Source organism: Lactuca virosa, chromosome 2 (assembly GCF_052849685.1).
Source record: "Lactuca virosa cultivar CGN04683 chromosome 2, Lactuca_virosa_CGN04683_v6, whole genome shotgun sequence".
Taxonomy (NCBI): Eukaryota; Viridiplantae; Streptophyta; class Magnoliopsida; order Asterales; family Asteraceae; genus Lactuca; species Lactuca virosa.
The window spans coordinates 55949480-55966467 of NC_136427.1; positions in this window are offsets into that span (position 1 = coordinate 55949480).

The window sequence follows — 16988 nt, forward strand, 5'->3', positions numbered from 1 at the left end:
CATATATTAAAACCAACTATCACATAGCTAGTAAAAAAACCATTACATCATAATACAATTCAAAGGTCTTTTAGCCCATTACCCCCAATGAATCACAAAATTCAAATTCTTAATCGAACACCAATTAAACAAATAAGTAAAGTTATAATCTAAAATCACCACCTTCCTCGTCTTTTTATCAATAAATACAATAGAATTACGACAATACCAAAACACCACAAAGTCGTTATAAAAATGGCATCAAGAAACCTCGTTTTTTATTGAGTAATCGGCAAGGAATCGGCCCACGTTAACTAGGCACCACAATTCTCGAGACGACCCGCCACATGACACGAACCCACCACGAAAATAATCGGGTTTGGGGTGAGATTTCTGACCCGCTAACCGGTCAACCTACCAACCGGCCAAATAAACGGGTCATGTTCGGGTTAGTAATGAGTTTCACGGGTCAACCCGTATATATATATATATATATATATATATATATATATATATATATATATATATATATATATATATATATATATAAAGGGTATTCTCGTTTTAAAACAAACGCCCCTGAGGTGGTTCACCATCAAATGGTCACCGTATAATATATTAGATTTAAGTTATGTGACTACGCCTATAAGTCTATGCATGTTCCGAGTCCTAAATCAACCAATCCTCATTATTACGCAAATAATATATGGGTTTCTTGGTCAACCCACCAACCTGGGTTGCTTGGTCAACCCAGCAACCTGAATTTGACCGACAAACTCGCAAACTCATATAATTAAACGGGTTAGACGGGTCGTTTCCGGGTTGATATTTCCACCCCGCGGCATGAATAATTATACGAGTCGTGTATGAGCTGTTGCATTCTGACTCGCCAACCCGACATGATTGTCACCCTTAACGTGAACACATCATCAATGTATTGTATCATCAGTAAAGCATGACAATCTGTTGGATTAGTGTCTAAGTTCATAACTATATTTGGTATGTACTTGACCCGGTTGTAGCATGGTCCTTTTGGGTTGCCTTCACCAAAGCAACTTGACAGGATGATTTGTGGAGAGGGAGGATATTATGGTTTATTAATATATTATATGAATAATATATTAAAAGAGAAATCATATTAGTTTATTAATATTGATCAAGAATTAATTAAGAAATTGATTTTGTGTTCAAAAGAGATTAATTGAACTAAGGGGACTGGAGTTGCAATTATAAGATAATTGGATTTTAGGCTGTGGATCCCTTGGATTATAGGGTGGATGATTTTATGGTGGAAGCCCACTTAGAAATCATCCAATGCCTTGTTCTGGAGGGTTCCATTGGACTGCTTAAGGCCTAAGCTATCCAATTAGGGTTTTGACTGAAACCCTAGCAACACACCTATATAAAGGACCCCAGGGCTTCATATTTCGGCTATACAAGAAACCCTAGACTTCTAAGAGCCGAAATTGTGCCTCCATTCCCTCTCTTCTAGATCATCTTCTTGCGTTGGTGTTTGTAAGCCATTAGAGGTATTACACTTGTGATACTAGTCCCTCAAAGCTTGAAGATACTTGCAACAATCAAAAGGTAAACATCTAAATCTGTTTTATATGTTATTTCGATTTTGATATGCTAGATCTAGGGTTTGTAAGCTTTGGATAAACTTGCATGTCCAATAGAGAAACCTAGATCCAAAGGTTTAGGGTTTTGCATGTGCACATATGAATGTTCTTTTGCTCAAAACCCATCAGTGGTATCAGAGCCTTGTTTGGTTTCTATTGTATTTGATGCATTGTGTGTTTATTCATTGCTTAAAATCATTTTTCCTGGATTCTGCCTGACAAACTCATCGAGTCCCAAAGTGAACTCGACGAGTCAGATGAACTCGACGAGTTCTGTAAGGGGCTCGGCGAGTCGGGGTGTCAGACATATAGATTTTCGGGATTTTGTCTTATTTTGAATTAGGATAATTACCAAAACTATTTTTAATTAATAAAATCCCATTTTTATTGATTCCATGTGATTATCTTTGTCAAAATAAAACATACTTATCAATTAATTGGATAATTATTGCCTTATTTGATAAACCTTAATTATTTGAATTATTTGATCAATTATCTTGCATGAAATTGGATTAGGCCAAAATTAGATAATCACCAATTAAATGTTTAATTATATTATTTGATTTTTGATCTAGACAATTTTGAAATGTTTCAAAACTTGCCCTCAAGTTTTGGAATTAAAATTTTTGGATTAAAAGTTTAATTTTGAAATATTTAAATTCTAAACCCTAGCATTTTACAAGTTTAAAATTCACCCCTATACTATTATAATATTATAAGAATAATTATTATATATGTATAAGATTAAGCTAGTCTTAACGTTAGTAGGCCTCATTCACGAAGCCGATCTATAAGAGGGGTATAAGGTTGCTGCCTATAAAATGGCAGTTTAATGGGTGTCCACTCTCACCCACCACTTCCTTGATTGGTGGAGGGTCGTTAGCTGAATGGGTAGGATAGGGCAGCTAATTCCTCATTATAAGTATAATGAATATATAAAGTAACTAAATGATTTTACAAAATTCCCAATCATAGTTACTTCAGGAAAAATGTGAATATGATGTTATTCCATGAAATTACAATTTGTACCTTTACCAAGACGTTAGTGGAGCGTGTGTGGTTAATCGGCACACTAATTTGGGTCTAGCAAAGGTGGCAAAGGGTGAATCGATGTTTGCCATAGATCAATGGAGTGTGTGTGGCTAACCGGTACATTGATTAGGTGACTGTAACATTGGGGGCACCAAGTACATTTGCTTGGTTATTCACACCTTGTTTGTGATCCTCTGTATCCCAGTCACAAACTTGAAGGGCATATCCAAATTTAAACATGGCATTGAAAAGTTCAATGAATCTCAAAAGAGTCTAGGAGTTTTCAATACATTTAAAACTTAATTTTTTTTTCATTTTTCATGGTGGAAATTAGTTAATCGTCATTCACTTACCTTCAAATTATTTGTTGTTTAGATTACGACATCCCTCTTCTAAATTGCAAATAATGTTGTTGGATCCTAGCCCTAATTTCTCATTTGGGTGTTTAATTGGGGATTCTTATCTAATCAAACTTTGTCTCTTTTCTTTTCAGATGTCTAACTCAAACAACAACAACGCTTCAGGCTCAACCTCTTCCGGCTCGTTCTCACTCATGAATTTCTGTGGGAGGGTGATTTTCGATGGGACCAATTTCAATGATTGGATCCGCCACATTCGAATGGTTACCCGCTACGAGGACAAGGAATATGTCCTTGAAAAAGAGATCAAAGAGGTGAATGTCAACACTGCTACTCCTGAGGAGATCGTTGCCTTGGAGGCCCACGAGCGCGATGCTACGAAAGTCCATTGCATCATGCTCGTGACTATGACTGCAGAACTCCAAAAGTCCTACGAGGACTTGTACCCCAATGAGATGCATTAGGATTTAATAGACAGGTACCACCATAGTGCCAGGCAGGAAAGGTACGAGATCATCACTTCGATGATCACTACCAAAATGAGGGACGAAGAGTCTGTCACTGCTCACCTGCAGAAAATGCAGAGATATGTTGACCGCCTGCTGAAGTTAAATGTTAACTTCGAAGAAGAGCTGGTGATTGATATTATTTTTCATTCCCTGCCTCCTTGCTACAACCAGTTCTGCATGACCTACCATATGAACAAAGAGGAGGTCACATTGAGCAAGCTTCAAGGCCTGTTGAGGACTGCTGAGAGCAACCTCAAGGAAAAATTTGTTGCATCAACTCCCGCTACTGCTGCCCCCGTCTTGGCTATTGGGCATGAGAAGGGTAAGAAGAGGAAGGCTCCTTCCAAGAGCCACCACAAGGGAAAGTCCCAAGATGGCACTTCTTCTAGTGGAACCAAGGTTGGTTCCACTACACCCTCCTCCAACCCGAAGGATGCAGAGTGCTACTACTGCCATAAGAAAGGGCATTGGAAACGAAGTTGCTCGAAGTATCTGCAGGACATCAAGGATGGAAAGATAAAACCATCCTACGCATGTATTTATACTATTTAATCTAATAAGTCATCGCATGCTATTTCTTGGGTTCTTGATACAGGATGTGGTTTTCACATTTGTTCTGATTTGCAGGGCCTAAGAAGAAATAGGGATGTGGAGCATGGGAAGATAAACCTGATCATGGGAAACAGAAGATCGTCGCCTGTCACCAAGATTGGAGTTTACTGTTTAATGCTTAGTAGTGGGTTAGGACTAGAGTTGAATAATTGTTGCTATTCGCCAGAAATGGCAAGAAACATCATTTCCTTTCATGGTTTATATAAACAAGGATTTAGATTTTCGTTTGATAATGAAAAAGGTTCTATTAATGCTGTTTTCTATTTTGAAGCATTGCCTTGTAATGGAATATATGAAACTGTGATGGTTGTAGACAATTTAGGAAATGATGTGTTGTATATCGATTCTTCCAATGATTTGGATAAAGCATGCTTGTGGAATTGTCGTCTTGGACATGTCAACAAGAAACGCATAGCCCAACTCCAAAAGGATGGAGTGTTGGAGTCATTCGACCTTAGGGACGATGACGTGTGCGAGTCTTGTTTACTTGGAAAGATGACCAAGTAACCCTTCACTGGTACTTTTGAAAGGGGTGAGGGTTTATTGGATCTCATACACACAGATGTGTGTGGGCCCTTTAGATCCACCACAAGGGATGCAAGCCGCTTCTATTTGACTTACACTGATGATTATAGCAGATATGGCTATATCTACTTAATCAAGCACAAGTCAGAAACCTTTGAAAAGTTCAAACAGTTTAAGCAGGAAGTGGAGAATCAGTTGGGCAGGAAAATCAAGATGCTTCGATCCGATCGAGGTGGAGAGTACCTTAGTCTTGAATTCCATGAATACCTCAAGGAATGCGGAATAGTTTCGCAATTGACGCCACCTAGGACACCGCAGTTGAATGGTGTAGCTGAGAGGCGTAATCGAACCTTGCTCGACATGGTTCGTTCCTTGATGAGTTGTGCTTCGTTACCTATCTCATTCTGGGGGTATGCCTTAGAGACTGCCGCCCATATTCTTAACTTAGTCCCTACACAGAAGGTTGCCAAAACACCTCACGAGATGTGGACATGGAAAGCTCCCTCGTTGGCACATATCAAGGTTTGGGGTTGCGAGGCTTTCGTAAGACGAGAGACTCACGACAAGCTCGAACCTCGTAGTGAGCGATGTATTTTCATCAGCTATCCACAGAAGTCCTTTGGATATCTATTCTATAGACCGAGTAAAAATGTTTTCATCATTGCAAGGAGAGGGTTTTTCCGAGAGCGAGAAGTCATAAGCCAAGGGGACAGTGGGAGGAAAATCGATCTTGAAGAGCTTCAAGAATCGAGCGATGAAGGCACCTCTAACACTGGCGCTCAACCTGAGGAGGAAACTCCTGTTGAACCTGTTGATGAGTCGGTACCTCTTAGACGTTCTAGTAGAGTTAGTGTTCCACCGGAGTTTTATGGTTTTCATATTACTACTGAAGGTGATACGTTTATTAGTGATAGTACACTAGTAAATTTGGATGAACCTAACAGCTACAAGGAAGCCATGGCAGGCTCGGAGTCTGGGAAATGGAAAGAGGCTATGGACAGTGAGATTCAATCCATGTATGACAACCAAGTTTGGAATTTGGTTGATAATGTGCCAGGTCGTAAGACGGTCTGGTGCAAATGGATCTTCAAGAAGAAGACCGACATGGATGGGAAGGTACACACTTATAAGGCGCGATTGGTTGTGAAGGGCATTACTCAAACTCCAAGAGTTGACTATGATGAGACCTTCTCACCAGTTGCGAAGATAAAGTCTATTAGGGTGATGCTGGCCATTGTTGCATTTCATGACTATGAAATATGGCAAATGGATGTCAAAACCACTTTCCTCAATGGGAAGTTGGCTGAGGATGTTTACATGAGTCAGCCAGAGGGTTTTGTCGATGCGAATCTTCCTAATAGAGTGTGTAAGCTTGAGAAATCCATTTATGGATTGAAACAAGCATCTCGCCGATGGAATCTTTGTTTCGATGAGAAAGTCAAAGAGTTTGGCTTCCTGCGAAGCGAGGATGAGTCATGTGTATATGTCAAAGCTAGTGGGAGTATAGTTAGCTTTCTCGTATTGTATGTCGATGATATACTACTCATAGGAAATGACATCTCGACCCTGAAGGAAGTTAAGTCTTGGCTTGGGAAGTGTTTCACTATGAAGTACCTCAGAGAGGCTGCCTATATTCTTGGAATAAGGATAGTGAGAAACAGGAGTAAAAGACTAATAGGACTTAGTCAGAATACTTACTTGGAAAAGGTACTACAGCGTTTTAGTATGGAGAATTCCAAGAAAAGGGAGTTACCAATCCAAAGCAACGCCAAACTAAGTAAGACTCAGAGCCCGAGTACAGAGACCGAGATAGCAGAGATGAGCCGAATACCTTACGCTTCCGCAGTTGGCTCGATCATGTATGCTATGACTTGTACTCGCCCTGATGTGGCCTTCGCTTTGAGCATGGTCAGCAGATATCAGGGGAACCCTGGCAGAGCACATTGGACTGCAGTCAATAATATTCTTAAGTAGCTTCGGAAGACCAAGGAATGGTTTCTAGTCCTCGGTGGGAGTGATGACTTAAGGGTGCGAGGGTATAGTGACGCCAATTTTCAGACAGACCGAGATAATTATCGATCTCAGTCAGGCTGGGTCTTTACCCTAAATGGAGGAGCAGTGACTTGGAAAATTTGCAAGCAAGAGACCGTAGCTGATTGAACGTGCGAATCAGAGTGTATAGCGGCGAGCGAAGCGTCAAAGGAGGCAATATGGTTGAAGAACTTCATTGGAGACCTTGGAGTTCTGCCAGCCATAAAGGAGCCTATAGAGATTTTCTGTGATAATGAAGGAGCGGTTGCCTTGACCAAGGAACCGAGGGATCATGGCAGATCTCGACATATCGACAGGAAATATCACTTTATTAGACATCGGGTAGAAGAGGGACTCCTTGTAGTGAAGAGGGTATCGTCATAGGATAACCCAACAGATCCCTTACGAAGGGACTTAGTAGGGTTAAGCACTTGCAACATGCTAGGAGCATTGGGCTGAAGGACGATATTAGTTTAGATTAGATAGCTTCGAAACGTGTAATAGATAAATTGTAATTAACATTTGATGATTAAATAAAGGAGTATTATTTATAAGTAAACTTATTGTCTTGTGTTAATTATTTACCTATTGTTTCACTTTGCATGTTTTGACTTCCTGAATAATAAGATTATTCGAACGGTCCACATTCGCTCATACTTTGGAAGTAGGTATGAAGGAAGACTGTCCTGAATTGGTTTGTAGACTGTCTAAAGTGTATTAGACACATGAAAAGTTTGATGCAGCGTTCATGAGTGCTTATGAAATAAGATTTGAGCATTGGATTAAACCCACGCTTGCTGGCATCACTTCATGGAATTTATCACGAGTGATCCCAAGACGATAATATCATATAGTCTTTAAACCTAGATATATGGTTTATTGTTTGCAAGTTGGTTGTGCATTGATAATGCGTAAACGCATCAGTAACTTGATGTTATAAAATGCATTGTTGTGCATGATTTGATGAGTGAATAGTAAATGCATATAAGTCGAAGTTTATCTATTTCTTTTAGCCTAAGAGGGTAAAAGTGTTATCTGGGCCCCTCGATGATTTTGTTTGACTTATGTGTCGGGCCCGGTCAGGACTGAATTGATGTGTTCAATTAAGTTCTATGTCAGACGAATCAGTGATCGAGAAACAAACTGCTGGACAATGAGTATGACTATGTTCCATGTATTTGTTCGACAGCGGATTTTGAGAGCTACGATTGCTAATAGGATCCTGAAGTCATACTTGCATTTATAGTTATTAGACTTATCCAAGTGGGAGACTGTTGGATTAGTGTCTAAGTCCATAACTATATTTGGTATGTACTTGACCCGGTTGTAGCATGGTCCTTTTGGGTTGCCTTCACCAAAGCAACTTGACAAGATGATTTGTGGAGAGGGAGGATATTATAGTTTATTAATATATTATATGAATAATATATTAAAATATAAATCATATTAGTTTATTAATATTGATCAAGAATTAATTAAGAAATTGATTTTGTGTTCAAAAGAGATTAATTGAACTAAGGGGACTGGAGTTGCAATTATAAGATAATTGGATTTTGGGTTGTGGATCCCTTGGATTATAGGGTGGACGATTTTAAGGTGGAAGCCCACTTAGAAATCGTCCAAGGCCTTGTTCTGGAGGGTTCCATTGGACTGCTTAAGGCCTAAGCTATCCAATTAGGGTTTTGACTGAAACCCTAGCAGCATACCTATATAAAGGACCCCGTGGCTTCATATTTCGGCTACCCAATAAACCCTAGAGTTCTAAGAGCCGAAATTGTGCCTCCATTCCCTCTCTTCTAGATCATCTTCTTGCGTTGGTGTTTGTAATCCATTACAGGTATTACACTTGTGATACTAGGCCCTTAAAGCTTGAAGATACTTATAACAATCAAAAGGTAAACATCTAAATCTGTTTTATATGTTATTTCGATTTTGATATGCTAGATCTAGGGTTTGTAAGCTTTGGATAAACTTGCATGTACAATAGAGAAACCTAGATCCAAAGCTTTAGGGTTTTGCATGTGCACATAGGAATGTTCTTTTGCTCAAAACCCATCACAATCCACCATCCAATAGCATTTCAGGTTATAGTCGCAACCACACACTTCATAAACAAGTGATCCAAGTATTTTGATTAGTTAGAGACAACCATACATATCATGTAAGATACATTAATCTGTTTACTAAGAATATTATTGGTCATAGGAAGGCGGTTCTCAACTACACCCTACTGCCACGGTTTTAGTCATGACCAACTTGTAACATCTGTACTTTTCGATAACTAATAAATCATTGTGTGTGTGCATATATCATGACATGTAATCATGATAAAAGATGATTTTTCAAAAACCTTCATAACTTTATTAGAGTTTACAAACTGTTTGCTGTTATGATCATATATCTCGAAGACTTTAATAAGTCTTATGTAAACATTTACTACTTTTATGAAAAAACTTTCAATATTTAAGACTTCAACAAGTCATGAAAGGCAACCACATAGAATCTATTTCCCAAAAAAAGTTTTGCACCTGATAAATCTGCTGCATCTGAGTCAGAATTATCAACAACAACTCTTTCCTTGGACTTCTTTTCTTTTGTAACTTCTCCTTTCATAACCAAAGCCAAAGGACCTACAATGTCACACCCCAAAACCGGAACGGCAGAAACGTTCGGGGGAGGAGGACGTCATGTACAGTATCACAACAATGCAAAGTAGTAAACAAGCAACAACATCATCCATTACATTATTAGTATAATTTTACTTACAAGTGTATTCATTCATAGTATCAACAACAATGAATACTCAAAATAAAAGACGAATCTTGACTGCTCTGTCTTCTCTAAACCTTGCATCGGTACCAGTCTATTTGTGACCTGAGAATACAAGTTATTTTGAGAGCAAGTATCAGCATTAAGCTGGTGAATTCATAAGTATTTAATGTCGTTATCTATATAAGTATAAATGAAAAGTCTTATAAGTAAAAGTGTAAACGTTTGAATTTCCTAGAAAATCCCATATTTCCTACTAGTATAAAAAGGTAGTCTTTTACCAAAACTAGACTGTTTTGAAAGTAGTCTTCTACCAAGACCTAAGTGAAAGAAAGTAAGCAAGTAAGTAGTCTTCTCACGAGACCCGCTGTATGTAAGTAGTCTTCTCACGAGACCCGCTGTAAGTAAGTAGTCTTCTCACGAGACCCGCTGTAAGTAAGTAATAATATGATTGGTAGTCCCTATTCTACGTTTGGAACTAAAGGTGACTTCCGCAACGAATCGCTAGGTCGAAATCCATATTTATTACCAAATCATATATAAGCCCAAACTATACCTATAATAGCTTACTAGGGATATATGAACGTATACCTTTGCTACCCAAAGGTACTGAACTGACTGATTAGAACTATTATGTCCGTATATGTACACATGATATATAACTAAATATTTAAACGACCTTCGGACGGATACCCGATACCCACCAGACCACATCCCAACGAGGAAAAGGAAATAAAGCGGGTTTAGCCTTCCTAAGTCCTTTAAACATTACTTATATAACTATACCTATACAGGCATGCTTTTAACAAGGTATCTATGTAAAAGTATCCATGTAAGCGTATCCAAGTAAGTGTATTCATGTAAGTGTATCCAAGTAAGTGTATCCATGTAAGTGTATCCAAGTAAGTGTATCCATGTAAGTGTATCCAAGTAAGTGTATCCATGTAAGTGTATCTCTTCATATAGCATTTAGTATAGACTCATGAATGAACTGACTCTGGTGTATTCCTTGTAATAGGAATAGCAAGTAGTATCTCCTAACTATACCTATAATAGTTACTAGTAATGTACAAGTATAACGAAGGTATACCTTTGCTAACCAAAGGTACTGAACTGACTGATGGTACTTTTATGTCTATATATGTATACATGATATATAACTAATATTTAGATGACCTTCGGACGGATAACCGATACCCTAAAGCCACATCCCAACGAGGAAAAGGAAATAAGGCGAGCTAGCCTTCCTAAGTCCTTCAAACATTACTTATATAACTATACATATATAGGCATGCTTTTAACAATTTAAAAGTATAAAAGAAGTTTTGTAAAACATTTAAGGGTTTTGAACAATAAATAAATAATAATGACTTGATGTCATTTTATAAAGCATTTTGAAAGTAATTCTTTTGATAACAAAGTATAACAGAGTTTGAAAGGAAACTTACAGAACATAATATAGTTTAATAAAGAGTTTTAAACAAGTAAAAATGTTTTAGAAAGCCATCTGAAGTAATCTGTTTGATAAAACAGCTAAAAGTGTAGTAAATCCATTTGTATGCTAGTTATTAATCACATATGATTGATATGATAACTAGCATATTTGAACTTGTATTCCCCCCCCCCATAAAAGCATTTAAAAACATTTAAAAGGTTGTTTAAGGGGTATGAACTCACCTGTAGTTGGTGGTTTGGATGTACTGACTGATGTAGGATGCTAAGTGTCAAGTGAAGACTTGTACACACACTATGATCCTAGTTGACATATAGTAACACATATATGTATCCCATTAGTCTTTAAACAACTAATTAACAGAGTTAAGACATCCAAAGACATGTAAAACACCTTATATAAGTGTTATAAGTCCCAAGGATTTCATTTAAGGGTGGTAGGACCTTGCTATTGTGTTTGGGGTTCAAGGGTAAACTCCCTTGGAGTTTACGGTTTTGTGACCATAACCCCATGGGTTTACGGTCGTAAACACATGAGTTTACGGCCGTAAACTCATGTTCTTTTGACCATTTGTTGTTTTGAAGCTCTACAAGCCATTATAAGTATCCCTTCTTCATGCTTAAGCCTATGGAAGTGTTTAGGGCACCATTTCACTCCTAAATGGAGTTTACGGTCCCTGGACCATTTCCCTTTGGGTTTACGGTCGTAAACCCCTATGGATGATGGTATTTTGATGTTTTCTAGTCCTTAACATATCAATGAAGGGATCCATGATAGTTACTAAGGCTTTGGAAGGGACTAGGGTCACTTTGGCCCCTTAAGAAGGGTTTACGGTCCAAGGTGTTCTTGGACCATAAACACCTTTGATCTTGGTGTTTCCTTGTGTTTTCTTGATGTAAAGAAGTGTATCAAGCCTTAACATACTCTAGTATAGAAGTACTTACAATATAGAAGCTTGAAATGAGCCAAAAGTCCAAGAACACTAGTGTGTGTTCTTGGTGTTCTTGGTGAAACTTGAAGATTGAACCTTTTGGAATGATTTCACGGATGGAAGTGTGTTAAAACACTAGATTAAGTGATATACTAACTTAAAAGGGCTAGAAACACTTACTAGATGATGATCTTGAAGAAAGTTTTGGATGATACTTGAGAGAGTTTGATCTTTGTTCTTGAAAAGGTGGAAAAATGGTATAAATGACTAAGTGTCACTTATATACCCTCTTCCTTGGGGTTTACGGCCGTAAATACCATTGTTTAGGCCGTAAACTCCAATATTTTGATGTGTCGGGACTTTATTGTTGCACAATAAACCCTAGGGCATCCTCTCTCCTGATATCTCCTAAAGTGTAAATCCTAAAATACTCAAACTTATTCCAAAAAGTCTGAAAATTAGCAGAAACAGTTTTGACTTCTGCTGAAGTGAATGGTTGAATAGAATAGAAATTTCGGGTTGTCACATCATCCCCCCGTTAGAAGGAATTTCATCCCGAAATTAGCTTTCTTAGCAATACTACTGGGGTGGCTCTCTTCTGATTGGCAGAATACTGACTCGTAGACTTGGCAACTTTGCCCTTCCGTTCATGATTGGATTCATACTTGGTCCATCTATCATTACCTCGTTTATACAAGTCGTATATAATTAGGGTCAGTAAGTCGGTCGGATGTGCGACTCTGCCCCTGGTCCATAACCCAACGAGGAACAGGAGAAAGGGCGGAAACACACACACTAAGTCTGCGTAATCATAATCATATACCACCCTTGCGTATACCCTAAATAGTAATAGGTGGGCTGTATTCGTCCATAGCCTCTGTGCTCGAACTTGGTCTGTCGTACAAGTGGTATTTCGGGGAGGTTTGTTGAGGTTCCTTCGGAAAAGATTAGAAACATGAGGTACTCTACGCACGAGTACTTCGGAGTTCTGACACGACGACTTTACTAGAAAGACGGTTTCAGAGAGAGAGATTCACGCACGAAACTGGTACTGTGAGGATCGAATGGACTCTAGTCGTATGATGAAATCGGAATCACTTGGAAATAAAGGCACTAGATTTGATCATAATGGTGTTACAGACAAAACACTATAGTGCAACTTTTAACCGAGTTACAGTAATATAGATTTACTACAAGACTAATGCTGCGAACTAGGTATACTACAAAAGACAAGTATACGCAGCATGGGGATCCCTTAACTGACGGGACCCCGCAAAAGATAAGACTCTAGTTGCACTAGTTTTAAACAGTTTATGAGTTTGTTACAACGAATGCCTCAGAAATTTTAACGCGGGTCCGGAGTAGTCTCTTCGGCGGCGGTGATTGTTAGCATCCTGCCGTCTGTGCCAACCTTTGCTGTCTCTGGGCAGTTTCTTTTGTAATGAACCACCTTGCCACAACCGTAGCAAGCCTGGCTCACACCAGCGTTGGGTACTTGGTTGATCGGTCTTGCTGGATTCTTGCAGTAACGTATGGCGTGTCCCTTTTTGTTGCAGTTTAAGCACTACATTTCCCGACAAGGTCCGTGATGGTGATAGTTGCATTTATTGCACTTCGGGAGATTACCAGCATAAGGCTTTGCTGGTAATGGGTTAGCAGTGAATGTTGTAGGTACCGTAGCAGCATTGACTATGACTTGTTGTTGTTTCCTTGAGGATTCCTGTGAGGACTCGTCTTTCCTCTTGTTCCTACCTTGTTTCCCGTGGTTGTTTTCTGTTTGTTGATCTTGAACAGCAATCATTGAGTTCCGGTAGTTCCTGTGGTCAATAAGAGATTGTGCTAGTTCTTTGGCGCTATCGAAAGTATCAGGCCTTGATGCTAACACATTTAACTGAATTTGGGGAGATAGCCCCCAAATATATCTCTCTATTTTCTTGCTTTCAGTAGCAACCATATCTGGACACAGAATTGCCAGATCACAGAATCTCCCTGTATAGGTTAATATTTCTGTACCAACCATTCTAAGACTCCAGAGTTCCTGTTCGAGTTTTTGAATTTCTCCTCATGGACAGTACTCTTTCATCAGCATGATCTTTAAGTTCTCCCAACTTATCGAATTTGCCACTATTAAAGTCAGTGCCTTAACGTGGGCATTCCACCATGTTAAAGCTCTTTCTGAAAAGGTACAGGCAGCAAACTTGACCTTGTTGTTCTCCAGGCAGGCGAAGATCTCAAAGACTGCTTCCGTCTTTTCTATCCATTGTCTTAAAATCATAACCCCTCCAGTTCCATCAAAACTCAAGGGTTTGGCGTTCGAAAAATCTTTATAGATGCACTCCCGGGGACGCCCATGGCTCTCGCCTTGGTGGGAAGGAGGTGCACCCGTTCCCGATCCTGTAGGGACAGGAGTATTGATGGCTGACACGACAGCTGCTACGGCTGCCGTGAAGGCTGCCTGGAACATAGCAGCGTCGAAATGAGGAGGTGGTTGAGGTGGTGGAGGAGGTGGTGTTGGAGTTGGAATAATCTGAGGATTACGCCTTGTACTTCTGCGAGGAGGCATCTTTTAACTATATGATTAAAAGATAGAAGTAATGATAAGAATTTGAATATGAAAGTTGATGAGAGTGACTCATGGACTAACTCTACATAGCCCAACAGCACGATTGAATTCAGAACTAGAACTAACTGATGATAGCATTTTGGATAATAATTTCCATGAGATTAGGTATCTGTCAAGGGTACTGGAATTATAGATGTAACAAGTTCAGGAAAAGTGGCCTAGGAGTAGGCCTTACATCAACCATTGATGGGAAAGTTTTGACTGGACCACGACCTGATCAAGACCTAATAGGTCTAAGATTTACAACGATAGGAAATTAGACCAGAGTTTTACATAACTAGGTTATATCCAAAGGAAAAGTCGATGAGATTCTATCGGCGACGAGAACTACCAGAAAAGTCTTCAGCAGAGTGATCATTCGAAGGGATTGGGTGATCATTCTCTGGCTCCTATCCGAGCCATCGAGCATTGCCGTGGTTAGGGTAGTACGGGTTGTCGTGGGGATGGAATTTAGCCATGATATTTACGCGAGAAAAAGATTAATAAGAACTAACTAAATAGACGAACTAACTAAAATAATTATAAGATGATTGTTATTAGTTGCTTCAATACTTGTTTAGTGCATACCAGTTATACGTATTTAGGATAGGATAGACCTTCGAATAAGTGACCCTAACCCTAAGCCCCCAACCCAACGAGGACATGACATAAAGCAAAGATTCACAGATTCTAAGTCTATGACATCCTAGTACATATAACCTTAGTGTATCCACCAAACTACTATTGACATACTAATAAAAATCTATTTAGTTCTCAGATAAGTAATTACAGTAACACTAAATACCCCTATGGTATTTCATTGTGGAAATGTTGGTAAGTTTTTAGACTTTTTGCCACATCACAACCATTCTTGGGCATATGCTAATCACTCCTCGGACCAGCGTAGTTGATCAGGCTATGCCATTCCCAGGACTGACCATACATCCCCAAGCTTACTTGTGATATTCAACAATCGTAATACTTTTGTTCTTGTCATTGTGACACTGATTTTAGTATGAATGCAGGCACGTATACTTAATTAAATATTTTATTATTTAAAAGTATAGACTCTTTGTCAGAGTATTTTATTCCCATTGTATTTATAGTCTGTGTATCTTTTATGGGTTGATACACTCAATTCACTATAAACAAAGCTCTGATACCAATCTGTCACACCCCAAAACCAGAACGGCGGAAACGTTCGGGGGCGGAGGACGTCATGTACAGTATCACAACAATGCAAAGTAGTAAACAAGCAACAACATCATCCATTGCATTATTAGTATAATTTTACTTACAAGTGTATTCTTTCATAGTATCAACAACAATGAATACTCAAAATAAAAGACGAATCTTGACTGCTCTGTCTTCTCTAAACCTTGCATCGGTACCTGTCTATTTGTGACCTGAGAATACAAGTTATTTTGAGAGCGACTATCAGCATTAAGCTAGTGAATTCATAAGTATTTAATGTCGTTATCTATATAAGTATAAATGAAAAGTCTTATAAGTAAAAGTGTAAACGTTTGAATTTCCTAGAAAATCCCATATTTCCTACTAGTATAAAAAGGTAGTCTTCTACCAAAACTAGACTGTTTTGAAAGTAGTCTTCTACCAAGACTTAAGTGAAAGAAAGTAAGCAAGTAAGTAGTCTTCTCACGACACCCGCTGTAAGTAAGTAGTCTTCTCACGAGACCCGCTGTATGTAAGTAGTCTTCTCACGAGACCCGCTGTAAGTAAGTAGTCTTCTCACGAGACCCGCTGTAAGTAAGTAATAATATGATTGGTAGTCCCTATTCTACGTTTGGAACTAAAGGTGACTTCCGCAATGAATCGCTAGGTCGAAATCCATATTTATTACCAAATCATATATAAGCCCAAACTATACCTATAATAGCTTACTAGGGATATATGAACGTATACCTTTGCTACCCAAAGGTACTGAACTGACTGATTAGAACTATTATGTCCGTATATGTACACATGATATATAACTAAATATTTAAACGACCTTCGGACGGATACCCGATACCCACCAGACCACATCCCAACGAGGAAAAGGAAATAAAGCGGGTTAGCCTTCCTAAGTCCTTTAAACATTACTTATATAACTATACCTATACAGGCATGCTTTTAACAAGGTATCTATGTAAAAGTATCCATGTAAGTGTATCCAAGTAAGTGTATTCATGTAAGTGTATCCAAGTAAGTGTATCCATGTAAGTGTATCCAAGTAAGTGTATCCATGTAAGTGTATCCAAGTAAGTGTATCCATGCAAGTGTATCTCTTCATATAGCATTTAGTATAGACTCATCAATGAACTGACTCTGGTGTATTCCTTGTAATAGGAATAGCAAGTAGTATCTACTAACTATACCTATAATAGTTACTAGTAATGTACAAGTATAACGAAGGTATACCTTTGCTAACCAAAGGTACTGAACTGACTGATGGTACTTTTATGTCTATATATGTATACATGATATATAACTAATATTTAGATGACCTTCGGACGGATAACCGATACCCTAAAGCCACATCCCAACGAGGAAAAGGAAATAAG